Source organism: Phalangium opilio, unplaced genomic scaffold (assembly GCF_054372755.1).
Source record: "Phalangium opilio isolate 3A_F unplaced genomic scaffold, DU_Popi_V2 ptg000352l_1, whole genome shotgun sequence".
Lineage (NCBI taxonomy): Eukaryota > Metazoa > Arthropoda > Arachnida > Opiliones > Phalangiidae > Phalangium > Phalangium opilio.
Window position 1 is genome coordinate 5,087,188 of NW_028324228.1, and position 19,637 is coordinate 5,106,824.

General features: G+C 38.0%; 1 long non-coding RNA gene across 1 annotated transcript; it reads right to left on the bottom strand.

Annotated features, from left to right (window-relative positions):
* Nucleotides 1-1,365: 1,365 nt before the first annotated feature.
* On the bottom strand, nucleotides 1,366-5,956 carry LOC149607117 (uncharacterized). The gene is made up of 3 exons (XR_016376988.1): nucleotides 5,730-5,956; nucleotides 5,587-5,663; nucleotides 1,366-1,744 (listed from the first exon to the last, which is right to left on the bottom strand). It is a non-coding gene; the product is annotated as an uncharacterized LOC149607117 (long non-coding RNA).
* Between the last annotated feature and the right edge of the window lie 13,681 nt (nucleotides 5,957-19,637).

Sequence of the window (19,637 nt, forward strand, 5' to 3'; positions counted from 1 at the left end):
TCCAAAGCAGAGTGTTCTTGGGCAGCTGTTGAAGTTACTGCGCTAGCGGGCACAAGAACCATTTGTTTCATAGTTTAGCAGCTATGGCTTGGACAATTGAAGGCAAGATTGCGGCAAGCAACGTCGTAAGAAAACCACCTGATTGCTGCAACAACAGCTTTTTTTTGCTTTTCTGCGACAAGGTACTTGATCCGAGTTGTCTAATAATTTTCTTGTACTTTGCTAGCTTTTTCTTACGGTCTTTACTCAAATAAATACCTCCGCCCTTTAAATTCTTACAAATTGTCTGAATGCTCTTTAATTGAGGCGCGCTACTATTGTTTAAGAGGGTTCGCCGTTGTTTACAGCTAGTTTGACGCAAACTCTGTAAATAAGGGACAAATTTGGCAAACTTGGTCGAGGGACGCGCTACGACGAGCCGGGAGCGTTTTGCTGATCGACGTTTAACGCGTGGGGCCATTATTCAAATGACAATTAAATTTAATCGACATAGACATACATAGGTGATTCGTGAGGTAGAACTCGCGACCTTAATCGTAAATTTTCCGGAGTTTCTTGTTTTAAATCAATTAACAAATAGCTATAGGGTTCTCTAGTGGCTAGTCTGTACGCCTCCGTAATACGCTTCGGGTTATCTGGACTTATTTGTTGCGCCAAATATCTAATAGAGGCGACATCTCGAGGATTTTTCATTATTATAAAATAGGAAGAGTTTTGAGAAATTATCCGCGATTGGCTACCCTTGGGAAACAGTTGTTGAGTAATAATAATAACCGTATACCCTAAATGATGCGATGTCACGCACACTAAATCGGCAATATGAGTTTGTTTAAATAATTGACTAGCTAAATCGTCTAGTATCAAGTAGGAGTCGCGATTCATTTCCCAAAAGTCCGGATCCGCCGTTGGCAAGCCTTGAATAAATTGAATTCCCGGAATCAATTGTTTCAATTTTTCATAGTTTGGCTGCCAGGCGGCGTAGCAATAAATAACCTTTTTATGCGGTGGGTCAAACATAAGTTGATGATTTTGCAATAAGTTACTTAAAAGAAAACTCTTCCCCGCTTGCGTTGGCCCCACGATTAGAAACTGGGCGGGTGTTTGGAACTTTAAAGAATGCGAGACTGACTCGGTTAGCTTCATTTTAAATAATAAACATTTTATTATTGTTGACAGGTTATTTATATTAAAAACATAGATATTTAAAAAACATTAATAATCAAAAAAAATTAAAACACTATAAATCCAAAAACCCCAAAAAAACCCTTACATATTTAAATAGCATTAAAAAACAATATAAACAAAAAAAACCGTTTTACCCCAAAAAAAAAATCCCTATTAATTAATTGTTTTTAAAAATTTTTTTTCAAATTCCGTTATCCTTTGGCGAAAGCGTTGGTCGTTGATGAGGTCAAAGTTCACGCGAGACTCGGAGGGTAGTTGGTACACACGCACTACAGAAGAAAACACGACGGATTTATGCGCACGCGCACTTTTTCGTTTCCCGACCGCTCGTTGTTGGTGGCTGGGCATGTTTGGATTAGAGGCTCGCAAACATCCTCGCCCTCGCTGGTCGGGAAGTCGGGAAACCCCTGACGCAGTGGTTTGTTGTTGCACGGTTTTTTGGAAACCATCGGACACGATGGGCTGTGTTTCCGATGTTCCCTCGATGGATGGTCCGTGCAACGCCACTGGTACAAGGCGATGCCGCAAAAGGCGCAGCGCGTCGTCTGTGTTTCTACATCTGCAAGATAGAAACCGTCTTTGGCCAGGGCTTCGATAGGAACGCAAGATTCCCACAAGCCCTCAAAAGTATGTCTTCGCCTAGCCTCGTAATTCATGCGAAAGAGATGTTGAAGCGGGTGTTGCCTCTTTGAAACCGTAGGGTCGACTGGTTGTCAAATCGGCGTTCAACAATCTCTTATTCGAGGTTTGGCGAAATCTTTTGGTAATTTTAACGGCCTCTAGCTGCAGCTTGTATTTATCCCGTTTAAAATTAAAAGGGACATTGACTGTAACTTCCTTTTCCGGATTCATCGCTACACTTTCAAAGGTTTCAAAGTCAAGTTTTTCAAGATTTTCTCGATTTAACGTCAACCCTTTAATTTTCTTGACTTCTTTTCCTTTGCTAGTGCGAAACGAGTAACTTTTGGCACCGGTACTACAAAAGGAAGTTATATAATCACCGCCGAGTTCGTCCGCCCAGCAACCAATATGATTGCCAGTTGGAATGTCAAACTTTCCCGGTAGATGGCGGTAGATTATCGAGTCGGTGTCACAATACAAGGCTGCGTGGTCTAATTGAAGCAGCATCTTGTTCAATTCGAGTCGTCCGTAGCAAGAAACAAAGCTCCCCACAATGGCCGACCCCAGTTTGTAGTCCGAAACGTAATCGCTTTTGGCTTTGTACGATAAGAGAGCGATCGACTCCGTAACTGGCCGTAAGTCGACTAATTCCAGAGTGTAATCGCTTGCGTATCGTATCAATTCGTAATAATTGTTGATAAAGATGCTGCGAATCTTTCCCGTATTTAACGCCATGCGACCCCAAAGAGAATTTAAATTAATTTTAGCGATATTACGCAGTGAAGGATTTGATTGAATATCCGCCACGGTCAGAGAAAGCTTTTCATTCTTGTTTATATCAGCGATATACGCCTCTTTTTGCAGAGGCGTTTGAGCGTGAGCGGGAAATCCGGAATTCTTCACTTTTAGGGCGATAAAATCAGTCATGTACTGGGCGAAGAAATATTCCGTTTTTGGATAATGGTACACCTCGAATATATCGAGGAGTTTATATCCATGCTCCATAGCGGCATAGACTTCAACCGTTGGCCAGACTGATTCGAAAGCCCTTTCGTTGACAGTGTGATCGCAGATTTCCGCTCGCAATTCTAGACACGTGCGACAGAGGGCGTAGGCTAATTTACCACCGCTGCGGAAGGGAATTAAGGGGATGTGGAGATCTTGAGGGGGAAGCAGACGACAACTCATAACGCCAAAATACCACCCTGGCGATTTGTCAAAATCTCTGCTATAGATTATGGGGTGGCCGCTAGGGTACGGACAATCGCGACAAACTTTTGGGTACAAAGAAATAATATCCTTGTAGAAAATTTTCTCCTCACCTTGCACGTGGCAGTTAAGAACAAAATTTTCCGTTCGTCCCCCATAGAGAGCGCTACGGGCTGATATTTGAGGTCGAAAAGTTAAACTTTTGCAGAAAGCCTTTGCTTCGGCGTTTTCTTTTAAAAGCTTAGCAAATTGACACTCAAAGATCGAGGTATATTCATACCCGACCATCTTCTCTTTAATAAACAGCTCTCTATCTAGGGTCCGCTCGTACAGAAATCTGTTGCTGGCTTTGAGTTGGGTATTGTAGGCATTAAGTTTTTGGCATGGACAACCGTGAAAGTAGCAACCGTGGAAATCGTAGATTTTGGGAGGAGTTTCGCTATAGCCGTCGACTAAATAGCGACCCACGCGGTACTCGCCCCCGTAGCTTAAAGCAGTGCGCAATTTTATATTTTCAGTTTTCTCCACCCAAGCGAGATATTTTAAGCTAATTTGACTGTGATTAAATTTTGCGTTATAGCCGTTAGAAGGAACAATACCCATGCTGTAAGGTTTATAGTAATTGTTAAGATAAATAGTGGTTAGAGCACCCGCCAAAGTAATATTTTTTAAGCAGAAAGGGTCTAATTTGGTTAGATCTACGTAAATTTTTCTAAAAGCTTCGACGCCTTGTCTTAGGACTTTGACGTCTTGAATGCAATATTTAATAAGCTCCTCTTTGATGTTGTAAATAGATCCTTCCATTGACGCGTACCAAGTTTGAAAATCTCGATAATCATTGGCTTTCATTTGAGCTACGTTAAAGTACGAAGCTTCGGGGATGACACCAATGTAATTAAGATTTTCTTCGGTATGAAAATCAAATGGAAAGAATCCTTTCGCCACATCGCCGAGGCTAAACATGCTAGTGAAATTACGCAGAGGTTGACTAATGTAATTAAAGCTATCGAGGAATCTAATTTGCGGTCCCTCAAGATGAATCATTAAAATTTTACTACCGTCAAAAATAACGGCAGGGGTGACGTGTCTATGGACTAAAGCGTTAAGAATTAAGAAGTTATCAAAAGCTTTCGCGTAATGAGCTACGACTTGAGTGTTAGTAAAGCGCGGTTGGTACGTTTTACGCTTCTGTCCAGTCAAAACTACCTGCTCGACGCTAAATAAATAATTTAAAAATTGCTCGACGCAATTGGCGCCGTAAAAAATTTTAGTTTCAAAGCCCGCTTCAGTCTCTACGTCGCAAACTAGTAAAATGGGGACATGGATATTATTTCTCAGAATAGTCTCAATGTCGTAATAAATAAACCGCGAGGCTTTCATTTTGGTTTCCAAAGGCATAACAAAATGTTCACCTGGCGGATGAACTATTTTACACTGAGAGCATTCGGGATTGCAGTCGTGATCGTCACCCATCAGTCGCCCACACTCTAAACATCGTTTTTGGCTCGCGCAGGTGCCATTAAGTAAATGAGTTTCGTAGCAGGGGCCCGGGAAAAAGTAGCGGTGGCATTCGTCGCAACGTTTTAAAACATCCTCGTTGGTTAAATGAAAAGATTCACCTTGGCACCGAAAACATATATAGGGCTTTGTATCCTCGGGGCATTTATGCTCTTTTAACAATTCGTATTTGTAAAAAGATTTCAAGCATAAATCGCAAGAGATAACACCCCCCATCATGCCGTGCCAAGTTTTTGCAGGGTGGATATGGTCACCAATTTTAAGGAGATAGATAAATTTAGGAGCTTGGGGTCCTTTGAAAAATATGGTAAAATTATTCGCAGCATCAACTATCACTATTCTATAATGGGGAGCTAAATAATTTTGAAATTTTTGAATATCTTCTAGAGTAACGTAGCCCTCGGGGACTCCCGCTTTTCTGTGCAAGATTTTTGCAATATTACCTTGAAGGTCGCTATTGCGTCTCAGTTTGTCAAAATTGTTCCGGTTAAAGGGCGGACCTTGCTTATTTTGTCGATAAAAATTGCGATCGGCCATCTCTTTACCCAGAACTAAACTACGAGCAAAACAGAGATTATCATTATTCTCCATAAAAATAAATTGGTTATTTTGTTTAACGAAATAATCCAAATTAACCAAAGTTCTATTTTTTATGGATTTATAATAAACTCCTATATTCGCATCGAGGTTTAAAAAAATAATGTCAAACTGAAAATCTTCGCCATTAAAGACAAAGTCCCGACTAGATTGCGTTACTCTATAGATGGTGCGCATAATTCGCTTACTGGTGAATTTGTCAATTTTTATAAATTTAATATTTACGGGGGTCGTCAATCCGGGGGAGCTTAAAACAAATCGAACCCGATTATACCCGGGGTTCTCGGTTACTAATTTACGTATAACTTCGTCGAGAATTTTTCGAAAAATTCGAAAAAAATCTCTTGTTGCGATGTCATTCAAATTTTTAAAAGCTATACGCAAATCGATTTGTTTACAATGCCACTTGCGACTCGTTTTGTCAATCTGCCGCTCAATTGTGTAGTACCGGTTTACCTGTGCGTGTTCTTCTCCCTCACTACCCTCCGAGTCACTCCCGCTGCTGCCGCTGCTCGAACTCATTTTTTGAATCTCTATCAGAAATAAAAAAAATGGAACAAAATTTTGGTTTGTAAATTTATTATTAATAAGATACTTACTTTGCTTGGCGGCTGCTGCGTGGCCTGCGCGTCACCCTTTATGTCTTCCACCAACCGGTGGAAGGCGTTGAGGAGCTTGACCGCCTCTTTATCTTTCCCGTCAACGACTCGTTTCAGCCGCTTGTGGCTGCACTCCCAAAGCTTGTCGGCTTGGGAGTCTTTTATATCCTTAAATTTGTAGACACTTATGTCTACAAAATAGTCCCCTTTTCGCGGGGGGACTCGCGTCTCGAAGTATTGGCCGTCACTCCTCAGCCGATACGAGCCTTCAATGCCGTGAATGCCCACGACGTGTTTTTGTAGTACGTCTTGGACGAACGTCTCGTCGTCCGAGTCGATTAACACCTCGACAGGGTCGGGCTTCAAAAATTGAGTTATGGTCCGCTTACCACTGCTGGTTCCGGCTCGATCCCCAGGAGAAGACGGTGGAGAGTCAAACATAGACTGTGATTCTTGAGGATATTTGCTACTCATGGCTGGATTGATTGTGAAAACCCTATGCCCATGCTCGAGCTTTTATACCCAAAATCTCAGGGGCATTTTTTTTAAAATACAGGCCCAGACATGGTTTTTTTTTTATAGCACAACTTTATTCTATTCGTATTAAGAGTTTAAAAAATATAATTATGTCTGATACGCTATTTTTTAATTTAACCTAAAATACATTTTTCATTGTGGAGTTGATACTAAAGATTAAAGAGGACATTAATATATCTATCTATATAAAAAATAACCTCTTTAGTTTAATATTAATATACATTTATTTAGATTTAAATCATGTTAAAAAACAATTTCCGTCCCGCCCAAAGTAATTAGTTTTAACCTTCACTAATAAATTGTTTTTCTTATATAAAGCGATCTCGTGAGAATTATTCAAATTATTCGAAACACGCCTAAACAAGCTTTTGCATATGAATAATATTTATCCCCTTAGGCATTTATCAAAGTAACTTCTTTTTAACCTTCGCTAAAGGGTTTTTTTTATATAACACGATCTCGTTTGAATTATTTAAAACACACCTAGACAACTTTTTTGCATACGAAAAAAATTAGACCTCGAAGAGATTTTGTAATTTTATGCTTATATATCTAATTAACTTTTTGCTATTTATTGAATTTTAAGAATCTTGAAAGTATTGCCTAGACACTATTAGATTTGACCTCGCTAATTTTGTATATAAGCCCCAAGTTTCAAAATGAAAGTTATCAGTTGTTTAACTTCTGTTTCTGAAACACTATCCCAAAAACTTTAAGATGTCTTTCTCTACCGCTCCTCGTTTGCCCTGCCTGCCCGTGATCAAAATCCATCCGGCTGCGCTTACTCCCCGTCGTGCCACCCCCCAGTCGGCCGGACTGGACTTATATTGTCCAGTGGATACCGTAATCGACCCTCACGGTATCAAAATCGTGTCGACTGGGTTAGGCGTGATGCTGCCCGAGAACAGCTACGGCCGCATTGTTGGCCGTAGCAGCTTAACAGCCCAAGGGCTGTTTGTCGCCGAGGGGACGATAGGTATGTTTATTAGTTATTTTATAGTGCGTAAAAGTATAATAATTCTTAACACTAATAGACGCCGACTATCGCGGACCCATAAAAGTCGTCGTCGCAAATGTCGGGGAAACCCCCTACATTGTCAAGCGGGGTGATCGTTTCGCCCAATTGATCGTGACGCCGGTTATATTGCTAAGACCGGTGGAAACGGCGGTAAATATTTTCAATTTTTTAATTTAAGTTTTAACATGTGACACATTTTTTAATTTAGAATTCAACTTGTAACATGTTTTTATGTTGTTTCTAGACTTTGACCCCGACGTCACGCGGCAGTGGGGGGTTTGGGTCGACCGGTGTTTAATCTTTTTAAATGGTGGTGGTTTTTTCATATAAATATTTGTTATTGTATATATTATATTGTTTGTTATTAAAAATTTTTATTTCTATATTTGTTATTCTTGTCAGACTTATAATTATAGGCTTATTTTCTAACTCCACCTTAATTAGCCTATCCAATGATATTATCTCTTTACTTACGCTCCGCCTAATGTGACAAATAGGATCCAATTAAAACTGCCGCTTAACTCTCTAGTATGTTACATATAGCACGTACTAGCAATTTAAATATCATTTGTTATCATAGCCCTCGCAATATGTTGTGCCTCATTTTCTTTTTTGTTTACGGGTTAATAGTCAACGTTTTGTTAACTCTTTACGAAATTGAACGGCGAAGCAGAAAACAATTAGAAAATAAACCCAAACGTCCCTCCGCCGATTGCACTTCCGAGCCAAATAACGATACAGGGTCAACGTGAAAAATGAACTCTTTAAAACATGTTTGTTTATCCTTGTTGGTTGTTGATTATTTTGTAATATATATTCTGTATTTATTTATCACCCATATCTGTACATCTTATAAAAAGTAAATATTTGATGTCTTAAAATCTGTGCTTTTATTAACTTTAGGCTTACAGAGAAAAAAGGGTAACACCCAATGTCAGCAAGCCAGGGATGACGTCAAGGTTGACTATAGCTTTTAGTTTTAGTTTAAGTTAAGAAGATGATGTCATGAGGGTTGAAACTAACAGCTCGGGCTAGTCCAGACTTGTCTGAAAAGTTTGGTTTGAGTCTGGTGGATGGGGAGAGGGCGGCCATCTTGGGGTGGCGGCCATCTTGGATCCATGCGTATTTGTATAGTCCCTACTACTAAAACCAATAAATGTTGAAACCAGCATCAACCTATTCGCTATCAGTATGCCATTCTACTTGATGCCAATTGGATTTGCCATATCGGTGGCCGTGCTGATTCTTGAAATTTGGGCTGGAAATGATTAAGAGTAAACATTTTATAATAACAGAAGGGGATAATAGAAAAGGATGACACACACTCTGTATCCTCTTAATACTTTAGTTATGTAACGTCATTCTTTCCAGGCTCACCCTGTTAGTTTGCTTTCCTGCTCATCAAACTATAGATGGGCATCGCACCGTGGGGTCAATTCTATAACTGTTTGTTACTAAATCTTAGGCAATCAACCCACAAACCTCATCTTGACATGGGACGAAAATTCACAAGCATACGTGGCAAATAATCAAGCGTAATAGAGTAATGATGAGTCAACTATTTATCGCGCATCTGATTTGGTTTAGTAACCTAGCTCCAAATGTTCTGATGTTGGGAACAATGACGTTACACTTACCCCGCTTTGTGGTACACTTCTCTCGAAGAGAAGTATTATATACTTCTGATTATAATCAACTATAATTCTATTTACCCAATTTGATATCACTTGGTTGAAACATAATTTGATCATACTCAATTTGTTTTTACTTGGATGCAACATTACTTGATCAAACTCCATTTGATATCACTTGAATGAAACACTATTAGATCAAACTCAATTTGATATCATTTAGATGAAACATTATTTGATCTGACTCACTTCCTTACACTCTAAGAAAAAAAGGTTCTACTTTGTCGAGAAAAGGGTTCTTAACGCTGGTCCCCTATTTTAAACCCTATTTTGATCTACATAGAACCCTTTGATATGAGTTCTCTATAAAGCCCTAAGGAGTACGATCCGAGCTGGGGTTTTTCTTTGAACCAAGTTAGTTTCTTTTGGAACCGTATTAGGTGCCTACCTGAATCATGTGGCGTGTGCTTCAAAACCTTGTTCAGTTGTAATCGGAACCATGTGTAGTTTGACTGAGAACCGTGTTGAGTTCGACTCTGAACCTGGTTTAGTTCGACTCTGAACCCCACTTCGTACGGTTAAGAACCGTATTGCGTTAAACCCAGAACCCGGTTTATTCGACTCAGAACCCTGTTTAGTTCGACCCAGAACCCTGTTTAGTTCGACCCAGAACCCGGTTTAGTTCGACCCAGAACCCGGTTTAGTTCGACCCAGAACCCGGTTTAGTTCGACCCAGAACCCTGTTTAGTTATAATCCGAACGCTGTGTAGTTTGACTCTGAATCATGTCGAGTTTGGCTCAGAACCCTGTCGAGTTAGCCTAAGAACCCTGTTTCGTACGGCTAAGAACAGTATTGAGTTAGACCCAGAACTCCATGTAGTTTGACTCTGAACCGCGTTGCAATCAACCCAGAACCAGTGTAGCTCGACTCTGAACCAGGTTTAGTTCAAATCAGAAACTGATTTATTTTCACTCAGAGCCCTCGTTTGTTTCAACTCCGTTGGAATTATATCATATCATATGACCACCCTATAGAGGTTCTTATTTCGACAGTGTTAGGTTGCAATCATAACAATGATTTTCAATTTTTCTCTCTTGGTGACTTTTTTAAAACTCTTCACCGTGAAATATAAGTTTACACTATATATAAATGTAGTAAAGCTGAATTAAAGAGTAAACACCAAATTTGAAATATTAATATAAAAATAATTTCTTGGAATATTGAAATGAAACAGAACTTTGTAGCTACAAAACTACAAAAGGAATCGTAATGCCAAAACATATTTAACATATTTTCATTTAATATTCAGCAATAAAAAAATGTTTTGATTTTGTAAGAGATCATTTCATCCTACTCGCTTTATATTAACCTTGTGTTTCTATTCATATGCAATCATCATTACTCGTTCTATATAAACTTGCACTTGTGTCGTTCCGTAGAAAAGAAGATTATCTTAAATAATTAAATAAATATAACTGATATAATTTTTTTAATTGTCAGTATTTTTCCTTAATTCTAGTTAAGCCGTTTTAAGAAACGTTATTCTTAAAATGAATCTATACATAGCTATTTTTGACGTTTGACTTCTAGCGTACACCGTTTTCACAATTTTTGAAAATTTAGGGTATATAAGGCGATTCATTCACAAATGATAAGAATAAGCGCAATTGCGTGAGCATTTGGTGGATGCCCTGCCATTGGGAGGCCAGACGTTTCTCGTAATACTAGCCGCTCGCCGCGTACATCTTAAGACTAACGACGATGATGGAGTAGAAGCCAATGTTACAGATTGGTGTCTATGTGGTATAGACGAAAGACCAGTAGATGGTGGTGTTAGAAGCCAATGTTGCAGATTGGTGTCTATGTGGTATAGACGAAAGACCAGTAGATGGTGGTGTTAGAAGCCATTAAGAACAGATTGGTGTGTATGTGGTGTACACGAAAGACTAGTGCATGGTGTTGTTGTTAGAAGCCATTAAATACCGGTTGGTATTGGGTGAAACAATTGGCGGTTAGACAGCAGATGAAGGTGTAACGGCTAGTTAATGATTGGCGTCAAATAAGATGGATAGAGCAATGAAGTAAAATTTTCCGAATTTTTGTGTACCGCGAACGCGGTCCGGAAATTGCGAACACGTTTGCTCCGATTTGCACACTGCGAACGCGGTGACAGACACACACACAGACACGTCCAGTGTAAAGCCTCTCCGTGACGTCATCGTCACTCGGAGAGGTAAAAACCTAAAGGTGTTTCTACGTACCAGTGAATCGCCATTTCCTTTAAAAAATACCTAAAAAGAGTCAACTAGCACCTTTTTACGGAGAAAACACCATCTCAGTTACAAAACACTCTAAAAAGAGTATATAAACACCTCAAGGTATTTCCAAACACCCACGAAACACCTTTTTTTCTAACAGTGTTCTTTCACGAACCTTTAAGGATCTTTCAAGAACCCGTATTTTTTTCATGAACCCTCAAGTATCTATCGAGAACCGAAATGTTCTTTCACGAACCCTCAAGGATCTATCGAGAACTTGAATGTTCTTTCACGAACCGTGAAGGCTCTCGCAAGAACCCAAATGTTCTTTCAAGAACGTTCAAGGATCTTTCAAGAACCCGAATGTTCTTTCAAGAACCTTCAAGGATCTTTCAAGAACCTTCAAGGATCTTTCAAGAACCCGAATGTTCTTTCAAGAGCCTTCAAGGATCTATTAAAACCCCACACGTTATTACAAGAACAAGAACCCTTTTAATTAGATACGATCTGCTAAGAACCTTCCTGTTCTACTGTGAACCTTCATCCACCTCTGGGAACCTTTAGCGTTCCAACAAGAACGTAAGAGTTCTTTTGAAAACCATCGAAGAACCCTTTTTTTTACAGTGTATGACTTGGAAAAAACATTATTTCATAAATTTTATATCTGTTGGATATAGTTGGTTTAAACACAATATCACCCAACTGAACTTGATGTCAGTTTGATTCTCATTTGATTTAAACACTGTATGAACACATTTCAAATTATTGTTCAATAAAACACTATATGATCAAACAATTACATCATCAACCGTTGTAATATTTACGCAACAAATATTGTTTCCGCATATGTAATACACTCCTTGAAATAAATACACGCTAATATTATATATTGATAGATTTTTAATAGCGATTCTCAATCTAATGATCACGAATTCTTACTGTCCAAAGCAACGCAGACGCTGAATATACTCATTAAAAAATAATAATAATATCATGTTAAAAAAAATTCTTAAATAAAAATACCTTCTTTCATTCCAATCTTTTCTAACCGCACTGAATTCAATTCTGTGAAGTTTCGGGGTCATCCGTGACGCTCAGAGTCCACTCTAGCGATTTCTAATGACCGGGACAATTTCTCAAAGTGAAGTATCAGTCTATTATGAATTGTTGCGAGTAAGATTTCGAAGACAAAGTTTTCTGTTCAACTGGAAGAGACCAATTGGTTCCTTAGGCTTGTAGCCAGTATATGTGATTTATCAACATTTGAGGTTTGCGAAGGTGGTGACGGATGCTGAATTTAGTGTAAGTTACCAATGCGGAAACGGAGCACTCGGCAACGAAGGATAATCTTCATACACATTGTGGAAAGAAACCTTCTGGCCATAAGAAAAATCATAAACCAACCCTTGTAGTAACAAATTTCAGACTTTTAGAAATTTTCCTTGTGGTTTATGCGTGTTTAACCGTTCTTCCGAGCTTTCACACTATTAATATTATAGTCTGTCAAACGAAAGAAGAGCCCTGAGAAATTTGTCCAAATTGGTGTCGCCACCATCGACCCCATAGTACTTTATCAACTTGTTTTGTTTTGTCAATTGTCGTCTGTAATAAAGTCTGCTATTATGTCATTAAAATATATTGCAATGCTAGTTCAACAAAGATAAAACTGGTGTCTTGTCGTTAATTTTGTTTTATATTCTTTAATACTCGATGATCGTAAAAAACCATGAAACATAAACATATTAAATATATATTGCAAAATGTATTGGTTCTATAGCGATTAAGCCTATCTGTTTATAGTAGACTATACTACAGCCGACTATTGACAAAACAAAACAAGTTGATAAAGTACTATGGGGTCGATGGTGGCGACATCAATTTGGACGAATTTCTCAGGGCTCTTCTTTCGTTTGACAGACTATAGATCTCCCTATAAGTACTGGACGGTATAACATCGCTGTGCATCATCATTATTTTCTCCCAGCACTGAACGAAATATGCGAAACTCAGTGGTGAATGTCTGAACAAAACCAGAGGAATGATTTTGGCGCGAATGAATTTGTTAATAAACGGGGCAAGCAAACGGAAGCAAGTAGTAGCCAATAAGGAAAGGTTTGAGAGATATGAGTGTTAGGAAACAAGTTGTCCCGTACCTAGTGTTGGATTGCGAGGATAATAGTAGTAGTCTACCTCTGTTTACCTCTCCGAGTGACGTATGTCACGAAGAGGTTTTAATTTCGACGGGTCTGTCTGTTGTTATACCCCAGGGAACCGCGTTCGCAGTTGGTAAATCGGAGCAAATGTCTTCTCAATTTCAGGACCACATTTACAGTTCTCGGAAATTCAGAAAATTATATTCCACTTACACTGGCTCTAACTCCATTGTCAATCTAACAACACCATCCTCTGTTCGTTTGTCCAACACACATGGACACCAGTCTGTACTTACTGGCTTCTACCTCCATCATCATCGTTAAGGTTAAGACATACGTGGCGATCGGCTAGGGTTCCGAGAAACGTCTAGCCTCCCAATGGTGGGGCTTCCACCAAAAGTTCACGCAATTGCGCTGTTCTTATCCATAGCTAAGATTTGAAACCTTTATATACTACCAGGAATGAATGGAGGGGAGTTGGAATGGCTAAGGTCAAATCAAAATAGGCGTGAAATGATCTTGGAAACATCTGGCGTGGCTTATTTTATGTTAGCGACGTCATAGACTGGCGAAATACAATTATTTCCAGCTTAAATATTTTCATTGCTTACCAAAAAAGTGAAAATTCTTCCGCTAACTCCACCCTCTATCCGCTCGGTCCCTAGTTTGAAACGACTAGACATTTACCGCCTTCAGGAGATGGCTAAGCCGACGATGGGGGAGGAGCTACACTTTTCCAAAAAAATTAAATAAATTAGGCCTCGCCATATGTTTCCACCATAAAGGAACACCGGGAGCCCCTTTAGCCATTCCAACCACCCTCCATACATTCCTGATACTACCGATTTGAGTAGGCCGAAACAATTGGTGTATCCTTCATTTCAAACTTTAATATTAGTTTTTATTAGGCTTTCAAAGATGTCTAATTATTCTTTTTTAAAATGATGTAACGCTCAATAAAGTGAATCACTAAGGAAGAAAATATATAATATTAATTATATTTATTTTTGTAATTAAGGTAATCTTGTTTCTCAACTCAAAAATTAATACAGAATGAGTTAAATAGCAATCTATGTGTTTGTCTGTGTGTGTCCGACCATTGTTACACTAGTGCACCGCGTTAGCAGTTCGCGTTGTGTAAAGAAATCCTACAAAACCTTAATATTATCTTTTTTCGTAATATAAAGTGAATATACGGAAATATTTTTCGTAATTTCGATGCCTTTAAGAGTTTTGTAGCTTTAAAGCTCTGATTCAATTTTGATATTATTTATATTATTATTTCAAATGTCTGTTTATATATTACTTAAGCTATACTTCATCTGTAATAAAATAATCCTTGCTTTAGAGAAGAACGCGAAGGCTTAGACTTTGTCGGTCAAATCAACTATTATCCGTAATAGGCCTAAAGAATCAAAGAGTACACAATTGAGGCCCGAAGTGAATTAAAATATGGGCTTGGATATTCGTGTCTGTAATGAAGAGACATTAACGGTTCAGTGTGAGCCGAAAGTTAAATACTCATTTAAATAATCGGGTTTAGATTTTAAACATAAAAAAGCATTATGGTGGCCATCAGATCAGTAAAAGGTCTGGTCGTAATTGGTTTACAGCTATTATGAATATAGTTGAGGTGAAACGAGAGGATGGTGTTTACACGGCAATCCAGGTGTGAATGTAGCTTTGATCATAAAGGCTATACAGTTGAGGCGTGTACAATTGGACCTTTACCAACACAAAATGGTAATATCTCTCCAAAATGTATACTCTTCATTTCCTGTTTTTTCGCATTGTCTGATTTTCATGTGTACAATGCATATCCTTATTGGATGTAAAATGTCGTCTGCTTTAATGTATATTCGCAAAGCTTTGAATGCTACTTTAATAATTCATAAATTTTAACTTCTGCAATTGCTCTTCACAAAAAAAGAGAGAAATAATTCCATATATCGGTAAATAAGTTTGTAAGTAGTCCTCTTGACTCGGAGAGGTATAATTTTGGTTTTCCCAACTTGTTTCATAATATAAAGTGAATATTAGGAAATATTTTTCGTAATTACGATGCCTTTAGTAGTTTTGTAGCTTTAAAGCTCTGTTTCATTTTGATAATCCAATCATATTTTTTAATATTATTATTTGAAATGGCTGTTTATATATATTACTTGAACTATGCTACATCTGTATATAGAAGAATCTTTGCTTGAGCAAGAGACCTAGTGAACCAAAGAGAAAATAATTGAGGCCTGAGGTGCAATAAACTTTGGGTCTCGATTTTAGTGTCTGTAATGAAGTTTTTAATATAATTGAAACAAAGTTTCTATTTTTAAAATCCATTGAAAAATCACGAAAACTCAGTTTCGATATATCAATAATTTTGTCTTGTCGAGCTTGTTCGCCCGTTTGATGACATCACTATGACGTGAGGAAAAACGGGCGGGAATCCTATACGTGTCTCGAGCTTCTCGCCCATCTAAACTCTGGGTCTGAAAGCAGCGAGAGTGCCACCATCTCACGTGAAAAACATATCTGTGACGTCAGCCTACGACAAATGTTTTAGTCTTTCAAAAAGTGGATTTCAAATAATTTCATATGAAGAATTTTCAAATGCATATTGCCAAATAACCAGAAATCGGAAAATTAAAAGCTTGATATTTTTGAATTCACAGAAATTAATTTACTCTTTTGTTATATAAATCAGAGGTTTTTCAAACGAAGCTTCTCATTCCCTTTAAAGGAAAGCGCGAGTCCAGTGGATCCCCTACAAGGCGACTTTCCTCCTGTACTCCCGTTTTGGCTTGGCAAAGCCTAGTGGGCGGGATTTATATGAGCACTTATAAATCCCGCCCACAAATGCCTCTTGCCTTCGCCAAGCCAAAACTGGAGTTCGTAAGGAAAGCCAACTTGTAGGGGATCCACTGGACCCGCGCTTTGCTTTAACGTTAACACTCATGCTGGAAAACTAAGCATATCGTTGAGGTGAAACGAAACTATAGTGTTTACACTGCAAACCAGTTGTGAATATGGGGTAAACAGTTGAGGCGTAGACAATTGGGCCTTTACAAACACAAAGGTTATATATCTCTAAAATTTATACACTTCATTTCCGGTTTTTTTCCCGATTGACTGATTCCAAGACATCCTCATTGGATATAAAATGTCGTCTGCTTTACTGTATATTCGCTAATGAATCGCTATGCTTGGAATACTGCTTTAATAATTCTTAAATTTTTACTTAAAAAAAGAGAGAAATAATTCCATATCTAGGAACATAAGTTTGTAGAAGTAGTCCTCCTCTTCACTCGGAGAGTTGATTATTCCAACTTGTTAATAATTATATAAAATTTTTTATTTTTTATAAAGATTTTGGTTTTTCATAAGATATCCTATAAATGAAAACATTTTTTTTCTATATTTCGGGTTAGATAATGGTTGATTATGAGGGGCTTTTAAAAAATGTTTATTCTAGAACTTAATGATTAAAATTTAGATTAATTTTTAGCTTAGGAAAAAATGGTGATAAAGAAGAGGTGCTTTGAAGAAAAAACGAACATTAATAATAAAAACTTACATAAAAATATGAAATTAATTGTATTTTCTATTTATTTTAATTGAGCTAAAATTGATAATCGAAATCCTATGCATCAACGTAGAACTAATTAATCCTGACAATTTACTAGCTGTAATTGTAGAGTTTTAATTAATAAAAGCAAAATGCCACTGTAAACTGGGTGTAATTGATAAGACTTGATTTTGTGGGACACGATTGACAATTTAAAATAATAATATTTCAATTCTTTTTCAGGGAAACGTTATATAAAGTCTGATTTAAATCGATAACTGAAAGCTATTTTCTATATTTAAAGCTATATTTTATAGGTACAGTATCGATTGGCCTCCATTGGCTTTGCTCTGCTACCAAGTGGTTATTTATACAAAAGAAAACTTCACTCAGTTGGGTACATATTAAAGCTTTTAAGGGAATGTGTGAAAACTTGAAATGAAATTCATGTTATGGAAATTAATATATTTGTCACACGAACGCAAAATACAGAAAAATCGAACGGAAGGTGGAAAATACCCCTAAATAAAGTTCCTATCGGAATTTTGCTATTTACTTCTGATAGATTGTATCATGAGTGAATAATATGCTAGCTCCCTATAAGTTACTCAGGCTCCATAGGCGTAATGTATCCAGCGATTTCTTCTCATTTCGCCCGCGCGGGAAAAAAATCCGAATGTTGCGCTCTCTCTCTTGTCGAAAAAAAAAATTCCGCTCGTACGGCTCCTCGACCTCGAGTCGTCGGCTGCTTTTTCACCAAGGGAGTGTTTTAGTCCTGAATGGCCAAGGAGAGATAGGTGGCTATATGATTAAATTCCTCCGTGTTCTTAAAGGTTTTGACAATATCAAGTAATAAAATTTTGAGTCAGTTTTCACGTTGTTTTTGCAATCCAATAACCACATTCCTCAACATATTTTGACAGCGTTACTATCATCCCCAGTACGGAACATAGTTGGGGTGCAAAAGTTGGTAATTCGTGGAATGGGGTTCTTGGTATGCTCCAGAGAAATGTCAGTCGTTGTGTAATTTGAAATACGCGACCAGCTTCTTATTTTAATACAATGAACGCTTTCCTATCACAGGAGGGAGATTTTTCTTTAAACCCATTGGTCATGTCCCAGGATCGTTTCAATGGCTTTAATACTTCACACCTGTTTTTGATTGTGAGGACGGAAATATTATTCGGAACAAATCAATCAAACGAAAATGACCTTTACTCTGTTGTTGACAAATGGGTAAATTAACATTAGTAATTTCTAAAAAATTGTAAAAGCTAATAACGACACGAACTGCCGTAGACTAAACAGTTTAATATGTTACCTTGAAATTTGAGGTCATAATAAATGATCGTTGTTTCATGCAGATAGTTGTGGTTCTCTTTGGGCTGGCTCTGCTCATTTACATTGCGGGGAAACTAAGCTCTAAATACGGAAAAGTGAAATCGGAACTTCCTCCCATGTTTTTGTTGCAATGCCTTCTGGGAACGAGTAAATACCTTAATAGAAAATCTTCGTCCGTTTTACAATTTTAACCGTCTGTTTTCTTAAGGTCCCCAAGGTTTGAAGGGCGAGGGAGTTACTCGGTTTCTTTCAGTCGTGTGGAGTCTGGCTTCTTTCGAAGTATTGGTTTTTGTGTCTTCGGAAATGACATTGCAATTTTCGAACAAAACAGAAGCCCTTCCCTTCGATAACATTGACGATGTATTTCACTTTCCGGATGCAGATCCTTTATTCACGAAAGGCACTGCAATTTCCAGTTTTGTCCAGGTAATTTTAGTAAGCAATGGTTTTTATGAACATTTCACTGTTTGTGTCTTAGAGGATGAAACCTTTTACTGAAGTGGCCTAAACTTGAACACTCGATTAAATAAACGAAAGAACGAAAACTATCAACTTTCCACAATCCTCTCCCTTTAATGGGTGTTTGTAATCACGGCATAAGATATATTGGGAAAGAAAATTTAGAGACACAGTTAGCCTCTAAGCTTGTACAATATTTACGATTAGGCTTAAAAATTAACAGGTTAAAACTTACTTGTTCTTCAATGCTCTATACATCAAACCGAACTCCATATTTTTGTCTTGGAGGACCCATCTTTTTTCTAGAGTTTAATTTGGTACGTAAAACACCATATCCACCTGTCAACTAAACCTTGTAGTAGGGAACGCTGCCAGCCGTGCTGCCAGCCTGCTAGATATAGCCAGGAACTAGAAATTTGGTAGTTTTTCTGAAAACATGTCTCCTTTAAAATGGTTTTAAGAAAAATTGAGCATTATAGACTAATTTTTAAAATTTCCCTTTTAGAAAAATGCATTTACTAGCACCGCATTTGCGGAAGTAACAAAGCGAGCTGACGCGAACCCACATACGTGTTACCAGAAATTAAGCAACTTACTAAAAAATGGCAACATTCATGCCGCAATTGAAAATCGTAAGAAATTCATTATCCATTCTGGGACCTTTCTGTGGAATGTAATCAAAGCCATATATCCCAAGACAGGAACTTGTAAAATGAAACTAAGCAAGCCTTTAATGACATCCTACATGGCGATGCATTTCAGCAACAACATTTCTCAAACCCTGATTGCGACAGTCAACAAAAGGTTAGTTCCCACCCTCTTTAGTTCTGCGTTAATTATGCTGCAGTTAAATTTCTCATTTGTCAGATTGCGACAGCTGACTGAGGGTGATTGCTACGAGGACCTGAACCCATCTCTCAAAGTGGAATCTTATCCTTGTCAGACAGTCGA